Source organism: Squalius cephalus (assembly GCF_949319135.1).
Source record: "Squalius cephalus genome assembly, chromosome: 6".
NCBI lineage: Eukaryota > Metazoa > Chordata > Actinopteri > Cypriniformes > Leuciscidae > Squalius > Squalius cephalus.
Window position 1 is genome coordinate 14,319,669 of NC_137127.1, and position 7,849 is coordinate 14,327,517.

At 35.5% G+C, this 7,849-nt stretch overlaps 1 long non-coding RNA gene across 1 annotated transcript; it reads right to left on the minus strand.

Moving 5' to 3' along the window:
* Positions 1 to 2,698: 2,698 nt before the first annotated feature.
* LOC307160227 lies at positions 2,699 to 7,775 on the minus strand. The gene is made up of 3 exons (XR_013821514.1): positions 7,575 to 7,775; positions 6,981 to 7,123; positions 2,699 to 2,841 (listed from the first exon to the last, which is right to left on the minus strand). It is a non-coding gene; the product is annotated as an uncharacterized lncRNA (long non-coding RNA).
* Between the last annotated feature and the right edge of the window lie 74 nt (positions 7,776 to 7,849).

A 7,849-nucleotide genomic window follows, 5' to 3' on the forward strand; every position in this document is an offset into this window, starting at 1 on the left:
CCTGTTTATGTCTTTTTCTCTCTTTAGTTTTTTTTCTCATGCATGGTTTCTTTTGTTCTTTACACACCAAAGACCATGGTTTCCTTCCTCATTTCCTACAGAATCTACAACATTTACAGTTATGTGTGTTTCCATGTAGGCTACATGTTTTCTTGTGACTGTTCTTGCATGTATCAGTTCTCCAGTGTCACGCTACAACCACGCCTGCATCTTCTAATGTGTGTTCAGTGCTTCATCCTGATTGATTGTCATTGATTCAGCTGGCAGGGTATTAAAAAACCCCTATTATATCACTCACCTCTGCAGCGGCTCTGCTCTCCACCAGCCTTCCCATTCATACCAATCAACTCCATTAGCTAAAGTGCTCATAGAGTGCACAGACTCGGACTGTGACTATTTCAAGACAGAGCGACAGATACAGCCTGGACACACAGCAGATTTTAGATTGAACACTGTCTTTGTAAAAACTGGGCAATCAATCAGCTGTAAATACAGTCAGTATTTAATCTTATACTAGTGGGTATACTAGTTTCATATATAGTGCATTTAGGATGGCATCAAGTCCTCTTAAATGGATGAGTCTTCTGGAATGATGCAGATATTTCTGTGTGAGGGAATTTTCTGGAAGTTTTGCATAGCAAACATTTATTAAAAGAGAAATACAAAATATTTAATAACAAGTGGATGATTTTGGAGACCCTAAAGTGACGTGGTGGTGGAAAAAATTTGGGACGGAAGAACTTTTTTTTTCCAAATCTTTTGCGTTCCCCTGAGAAACTTTTGCGTTTCCTTGAAAAAAAAAAAATAAATAAAAATAAAAATAAAATATATATATATATATATATATATATTTTACGGTCCCTTCGGACTTGTCATTAACGGGATTAGCGGGATTGTAATTAGCAGGACATTAAACAGGAAGTGTCTGTCCGAGCTCATAACAGGTTCTGAAAATATCTTTGCGAGGGAACGCAAAAGTTTTGTGAGAGAATGCAAAGTTTCTCGGGGGAACGCAAAAGTTTTGCGAGGGAAAGCAAAAGTTTTTTTCTTTTTTATTCTCCCAACCTAAATTGCTCTTTTTCTAAAATAATTGAATTATTTTAATCTCTGTTTAATGAGATACATGGTTTATGTTTATTGACAAATAAACAAAGGTTTAGAATAGGCTACATGAAAAGAGATTATAGACGTGTGTATACAGGTAAAGGATGTCAGGAGACATTTAGGAGAACATTGAGGGAACGTTCTATTTTCATTGGGGGAACGTTGCAGTATATCAGCATGGATGTGATTCGGTCGTATAGTCACACAACTGTATAAAAATTGTAGCAGTTCAATAAACAAGAGCTTAATATTGAGTAACTTACATTTTAGACACAATCTTGCCAGTTGCTTTTTAAAATGAATCAGCTGCATAGCCACTGCACACTGAAAAAAAATTGGAGTAGGATTTACTTGAAAAAAGCTAGGGAACTTTTTCCACTCAGAAAATGCTAGTAAATTTACAAAGATTTGCCAAGTAAAAACCTAAACATATTTATCAGTAGCTTTAATTAGAAATCTTTAAGTTAAATTTACTTAGAATATGGAATTAAGTAAACTTTACTTAACCTAGTTAAGTGAAAGTAACAAAGAAAATAAGTAATTTTAACTTGGCTAGTTAAAGGTTGATTAACATCGATTTAGTTGAAATTTCCATTGTATTACATTTGACTCAAACAATAATATTGAATTATACCAGTCATTTATAGTATGTGCTTTACTTAAATTATCTAAGTAATTTATACTACATCATGTCAGATGTTAAGCAACATGTGAATGCAAAGACCTCAATACTTGGTAGACAATACACAATGACGGTAACATTTGATGGATCATTTTTGTGTTTGAATGTGTCATTTTGAGCAGAAAATTTACTCGAAATGTCACAAAATGGCAAGTTACTAATCCTGACAACAAAAGCAATGATAAAACAGTGTAAATACAGCTGGAAACCAGTGAAAAATTAACCTCATTAATTATTCAAGGTCCAGTGCATGATGGGAACACCAGTATCAGAAAAGTTGAGTAATTTTTACTTAATTTTATTGAGTTGATATTTACGCTTTCTACTCGCTTGAATTAAGTACTGATATGGAATTTACTTAGTTTTTTAAATTCTTGCCTGAACTAACTTTTTCATGTAAATTACATTGTTGTTTTTTCAGTAGTATTTACTTCACCAAAAAATCATTTTTTACAGTGCAGCAGTGTGTTATGTTTCTGAATGACTCAAGAACGAAACAGTTGAGTGAATGATTCAAATGACTCAATCGTTAAGACAGTGACTGAATTCAGAACGGCATACTAGCATGCTACTACTATTTCTTTATATGAGAGAAACAGTAAAAGAAATATGACAGTATGCTGTTACGAATTCACTTATTGTGTTCCTGAATGAATCACCATTTTAGGTTGACTCACTTATAACGCAGGTTATATGTAGGCTCCATGTGACAGATATGATCAGTCTCAAAGAACAATTTGAGGATCAACACAACCTCTCTATATATGTAATTTTCTATTAGCCCATAGAATCCACAGGTTAAGTAAAATGAACAAGACAGCACTTTTATAGTAAGCTGTGGTCTGCGTTCTTAGAGAAAAGCACCTTTAATCATATGCTGGCAGAATTTTGGCACATGATCAGCAGCAGGGTCATAATATGATGATGTCAGAGCGGGGCTGCAGCAGGGTCATCCAGAAATGCGGGTGCCGCCCATCCTGCAGTGTGACTCAGAGTTGGTTTATTAGATTAAAAGAGGCTGAGCTCCTCATCAGTCGCCCATCCTCTGCCCAGCGCTCATGGTAACAACAGGAGAGACAAAAAGAGAAAATAATAATCCATTTTTATATGAAATTGACTGGTTGATTGATTGATTGATTGGAAAAATCATGCATTTTGAGTTTCATTCAAATGATTCAATAATTGTATTCATTTATGTGGCAATATGACTCTTTCTTTAATAAATAGAACTAAACTGATCAAATATTACAGTGTAGCTGCAAATGAAAACACATGCATGACATTCATGTTACCCTGTTTTATTGCTTCTATAATTTCCCTCTGTGTATATAAAAATACAGTCTAAATATGGGACTGACTTGTGGTTTCATGTTGGAAACATTTTTATGCTTTTCTAAGCCCCTTCATTTTTGGATCATGCTAGGTCCTTTCACGGTCAAAAGTGACTGAAGCCTTGAAATTTAATTCTCTTTTTTTCTCAGGAAAATCAATGTAATATTTTTTTGTTCAATAATATTTTTTTGATTATTATTTGAGGGGATTTTATGATGCTGTACAATATTTAAACAATTTGTTTGAACTTTTTTTTCCATTAAAATTTATATATATTTTTAAATTATTTTTCAACAATATTTCAGTTTAAAGGGTTAGTTCACCCAAAAATGAAAATTCTGTCAGTAATTACTCACCCTCATGTTGTTCCAAACCACTTTCGTTCATCTTCGGAACACAAATTAATATATTTTTGATGAAATCTGAGAGCTGTCTCACTCCTTCAGGCTGCAAGGTAATTTCATCTGCCAGCCCAGAAAAGTTAGTAAAGACATTGTTAAAATAGTCCAAGTGACTACAGTGGCTCAACCTTCAGTTTATCAAGCGACGAGAATACTTTTTGTGCGCAAAAACAAACAAAAATTCATTTTCACTCATTATTCCTAAATTCACGAGAGCGCCACGAGTCACGACGCATGCGCAAGAACTGAGAAGATGACGCGGATGGGTCTCGATGTAGTGTTTAAAATGGTTCAAAAGTGTACATTTCCTGGATGTCCGAATCGTGAGAAACCGACGAGAAAACGTAAAAGTGCCTTTTGCCGCAAAATGAATGGCTTACCTTTCACACTTTCCCATCAAATGATCGTGAGCGTCATCTTCTCAGTTCGCGCGCATGCGTCGTGGCGAACTCACGTCAGAGGCCCACACAGAAGAAAATGAATAGTTGAATAAAGTCGTTATTTTCTGGGGGTTTTTGCACACAAAAAGTATTCTTGTCACTTGATAAACTTTAGGTTGAGACACTGTAGTTACTTGGACAATTTTAACAATGTCTTTACTAACTTTTCTGGGCTGGCAGATGAAATTACCTTGCAGCCTATGAAGAAGTGAGCCAGCTCTTAGATTTCATCAAAAATATCTTAATTTGTGTTCCGAAGATGAACGAAAGTCTTACGGGTTTGGAACAAAAGGGTAATGAGTAATTACAGACAGAATTTTCATTTTTGGGTGAACTAACCCTTTAACATATCCTAATCATGTCCATGATGTGTTTTGTGTGTTCACATAGCTAATGCGACAAGTCACCAAGTGTGTTCCCATTCCGATGAAGCAAAAGAAAAAAAAAATCCATTCATTTCCTATGTCAGTCATTTTTGACTGCAAAGGTACTAAGAGTTACTTTTTATTTTTTTTTACCCTTTTACATATCTGAATCATGTCCAGGATTTTTTGTGTGTATGTGTTTTCTAATGCGACAAAAGTCACCAAGTGTCATCCTATTCTGATGAAGCAAAGAATTTAAACAATTCAAAACTTAATTTTTTTTGGTCAGTTCTGACCGAAGAGGCCCAGAAACATCAACGCTTTCAAGTACTGCATGTTATAAGAAAATAATTCTTTCATACATACAATGCAAATGCAAAATAGCAAAGCTATGATCATTATGATACATGTTGGAAACACACAAACAATGAAGACTGCGATAAGCACTGAGTTTTCCTCATCAGGCAGCACAACTCAATTAGGGATTGTGATATATTTGTGAAGTATTCCCAACTCAGTTTCATTTTCCCTAGAGCGCAGTCTTCCCTAGAGTGTGTAAACGCTCAAACATCTGTGACTGTACATTTGATATTGTGTGATTCAGACCCAATCCTCATTAAAACAGATGGCGTCTCAGTTTCTTTGCAAAAACACTTTGCAGATGTTATATTGTGTATTTTTTCAGAAAGTGACGTCCTCATTCCACATTAAAGGAATAGTTCATCCAAATATGAAAATTCAGTCAACTCGTTTCCTTCATGTCATACCAAACTGTGTATGCTGTGTTTTTTTCCATAGAACACAAAAGAATATTGTTTAAAAAGTCATCATAACTTCATTCCAGGACTTTTTAAGCAAATGCAAATAAAATACAGATGTATGTCAGTATTGACTGAATTACTTTGACATGTATTGACATCTGAGAGGTCAGTATTTTGTTACAGCACATCATAGTGAGGAACATATAATGACAATGCTGTTGGTCAAACCTCTGAAGCAGAGATGGCTCAATTCCAGTGGAAAACACATAAGATGAACTCAGTATGCCTACACTCTGGGCGTATTTTCCTGTAAGATGTAATCTCATTGGTAAAGTGGGTCCCCAGTCCAGTCAAAGTAGGTCACAAACATTCACTATGGCCGTAACTATTTATTTACAGTGTTCTGCTATGGCAATAAGTCAACCCGATCAAAACAGACATAGTTAAAGTTTAAACTAGTTTATTACATGCACATGAAGTTCAGGAACTTTAGTGGGGATTTTATATTTGGACATCATCTAGATAGGTAAACATATATTAAATATTATTTGCATGAAATTTAAGAATACATAATGAGATTTTTTGTATCATCTAATCATCATGAGAGTCATTTTACCCTCTCTTAAAAAAAATAGAAACGTGTCTCTCTTACTGGTGTGTTCAGTGCAATTAGATGTACACATTTATCTTCAAAGTGACGCCTTTAGGCCACTGCGATAGAGGAAGCCAGAGTCATTACCATGGTTTCAGAAAACTGTCATTTCCTGTTTAACAACAAACAGGTTGAAAGTCGTTAGAGAGAGGCACAGGGAATCAACCACAAGGAAAATCTCAAATTAATAATGCAGATAAACTGGAGTGATAATGGAAACATTATCTGTATACTACAATTATTGCTTATAAGACCAAATCTGGTTAAATTTATATTTTCTATGATGTCGGCCGAGTAAAAAAATGACATATCTGTACATAAAAAAAATCTGATTCCACGTAATTTTAGGATGAATGACTGCACAAAAATCTGGCTGATTACTTCTTGTATAAACATATTTATAAAAGAGTTTTGTTTCCCTCCAAGTCCCTCTCATTTCTTAGTGCTCAGAGATTGTGAAAGAATGACTTGGGATTGCCTGACCCCCCCCCCCCCCCCTCCCCCCTCCAAACATTAGGACCCCTCCCAAATTCCCGTAACCTCTCGTCCACATATGTTCCCCGAAAAGTCTGGTGGGACTGAATTCTGGGTAACCTCGGAGCAGTTATGACTCATTCCCCTGTAGTTCTATAAAGGCTCTCTAACATGAACCACGACAGTGGAATGCATTACATCAATGTATCATCCTGAATGTCAAATATAAATGTTAAAATATAAAAATACAAAAATAACGGCTCTATTTCATAACATATATTGAATCTGTGAAATATTTCAATTACTTTCAATTGAATTTAATTAATTCATTTAATTTATTATTTGGGTGTGGTTGCCTAAGGAACAAAGCAATGACAACGCCCATATTTTGGGGAGACTTGGCTTGGTCTCTATGAGAGACTTGAAAGCATGTCTGCAAAATAGTGCTCAGACAAGAGATTGATTATTCCTTCCATTTTAACAATAATTACAGCTAAAACACTAGTAGTGCTAGTGCACTTGTGCTAAAACACAACCATCCATTGGATATCCATTAAACAGTCTGAGAAACTTTAGTAGGCTAATTATTAGAATTATTAATTATTAGAATTATATTAAGTAGCTATGGCAAACCTAGTTTGACAAAATTGGTAAAGAGAGAGAGGGACATTAGTAGGCTAATTTCACTTGACTCTTTGCTCCTCGCCCCTATCCCAAATCTTTGATGTGTTTTTGACAGAAAATTCAACTTTTTCTGAGCTAAACTTACTGCATGATGCAGCTGTCATGCCGCCCCAGTAACCGGAAGTCCGGTGTTGTACACAGACACACACACAGCAGAAGAGCAGCAGCACACGTTCCACACGAGCACGTGTATCAGCAAGGGGGCATCGAGGGCGGGGCTGCACTCTACTGGAAAAAAGGGGAGAAAAAAAATGCACAAATCCCGTCGATTAATGGGGGTTGTGGGGCTTTTGGGGTCCAGGCTCAGTTAAGCCGATTATTTTAAATAGTCCACATGCAGAAACCAGCGAACAAAGTAAAATTATGACTGCATGCTATTTAAAATCCTTATTTATATTTAGATTCATTTAAACAAATAATGTGTAATAATTTAATGTAGTGGGGAAATAAATAATTAAATTAAAAACACATACAAAAATGCAAATTCTGTCAACTACTTTTTCATGTGTTTTTTTTTTTTTTTTTTTTTTTTTTTTTTTTTTAAACTGGATGAACTCGTTTGAGGTGGACCTTTTTAATTAATCGCTTTACATTTGTTCAAAAACTGGACGATCCCGTTCCATAAAAACAGTACACTGGATATTATAATTGAGTTAAATTTGAGTCTGTTGTTCCTCACCCAGTGGCATCGTATGACTTCAGAACACTTTGCATATAAAGCACATCTTTATGATGCCTTTGTAGTGAGACTGCCTCCTTTTAGAAAGCTCCATTTATCGTCAGCGCATGGAAAAGTCCAGCCAGGTCCTTTCTGAAAGTAATAGGGCAAAATAAGAGTGAGTGGCAGAATTTTCATTTTTGGGGTGAACTATACCTTTAATCTACATTCACGTTTGCTTTGTGTACGCTGTACCAATAGAGTCTCCGCCCACCGATACTGCGCCACGCCCAGAC